Source organism: Pistacia vera, unplaced genomic scaffold (assembly GCF_008641045.1).
Source record: "Pistacia vera cultivar Batoury unplaced genomic scaffold, PisVer_v2 Contig35, whole genome shotgun sequence".
NCBI lineage: Eukaryota > Viridiplantae > Streptophyta > Magnoliopsida > Sapindales > Anacardiaceae > Pistacia > Pistacia vera.
This window is the reverse complement of record NW_022196168.1, coordinates 1,420,066-1,421,756: the sequence shown is the minus strand read 5'-3', so window position 1 is coordinate 1,421,756 and position 1,691 is coordinate 1,420,066. Positions and strand designations below refer to the sequence as shown.

Below are 1,691 nucleotides of genomic sequence, written 5' to 3'. Positions count from 1 at the left end.
TAATGCAGTCAGAGGTTAGGAGGGTTTGGTCTACTGTTACAGTATTTATTGCTGAGCTTTTTGTTTTCAAACTTCATATCACAATCAACTAATTTATGAGCTTTTTTTTGTTATGAGAGATAAGCAAACTTTATTGGTAAACATCAACTTCATATCACAGTGATTATCAACAGAACTGCAATCTCAGCAGGTAGCAGCCCTTTATTATCAGGCAAACCAGATAAGGAACATCTTATTAATACATATCACAATCAACTACTTTATGACTTCTTATTACTTATATCTTACTGCAGACTTAATTATTATTCCCGAACTTTACTTGAAGATTTTTCACTACATTTGGATCCAGCTGGAATGCCCTGGCCAGAATGAAAGGATTAATGGGTGGATTCGATCCGAAGACTGCATCGGCTACTATAATGATACCAGGGTTCTGGCTTTCAAAATAAGCAAAGCCGACTGCATTAGTTTTGCCTAAGTTCACTTGGAAGTGAATTAATCCTTGTGGGAAGACAAATATGTCTCCCTTGTTGAGGACTTTTGTGAAGAGTTTATATTCTGGGAGCGAAGTGACAAATCCAGCTAAAGAGTGCCCTCCAGGACTAGAAAGAGTTTTGATGCTCGAGGGTGAAGGTGTGGTGGGTTTTCGCCACCATTTGGTGCGTAATCAATTCGATTTAAGGCTACGCTAACAGTGTTAAGTCCTGGGAATTGCTCAACATTTACAGGGGTAACTGTTGTACCAACTGTATTGTTTATGGGTCTTGGAATGTTAAGCCCTTGAAAGATGAAGTCATCTGCAGTTACAAGCATTGGGTCCTTGCAGAACTTCCCATTCACAAACACCAGAAGAAAAAAAAAAAAAAAAAAAAAAACTAGTCAAAATAATGTGTCAAATAGCAGAAACGTTTATGATTAATTGTTAAAGAAATTAAGATCATACACACCGCCATTCCCGGTGTTGTTGATTGCTACACAGAAATCCTGAAGAGGGCCAGGGTCTGAGGCAAAGGCCAGTGGTGAAGCCGAAGCTAAGAGAACAAAGGCTACAAGGAAATGAACAGTTTTCATGGTTATTGTGTAGGCTGGTTTAATTCTTTTGAATGTGCTACTGCATTGGTTGGATTATGTGTGAGATACCTTGCATGAGGAAATGTGTATTTATAGTGGAAGTGAGGGAGCCTGTGTGAGTGTTTCCCTTCAAAGCTACAAGCAATTGATGATTAATTCTTCGACCAGCAGCTCCTTTTTTAATTGTTGTTTAATTAGTATGCTTAAGTATAGTACATTTTTTTACATGGAATTGACCATTGAATTTTCGTATCTCACATGGGCTGAAAGTGCACGAAGATAAAACATGAATTCATCTAAACATGAAAGAGTAGCAAGCTATCTAGCTGTGTGGAAATAGACCTCAGAAATAAATAATAAAAGAGGGAAGTTACACCAAGAAAGGTGAGTAGTTCATATTTATTCAACGAAAACGATGGATTTCAAATTTTGAGTGAATTTTGGCCTGTAAACCTCGAAGTTTCTAATATAATTCTCATCTTTGTTTATATATTAACATAAGCTTTTAAGAGGGTTTATATTTTCGTGTACGCTATTTAGGTTCAAGATTGATGCGAGTAATTTTTTTTGGTGTAAAGTTAGCTAATGTATGTAAGTTAATTTCTCATCTTTGCTTGTAT

General features: G+C 36.5%; 1 pseudogene; it reads right to left on the bottom strand.

The window, feature by feature from the left end:
- Window positions 1-295: 295 nt before the first annotated feature.
- Window positions 296-1,071, bottom strand: LOC116139241 (annotated as a pseudogene).
- Window positions 1,072-1,691: the final 620 nt, after the last annotated feature.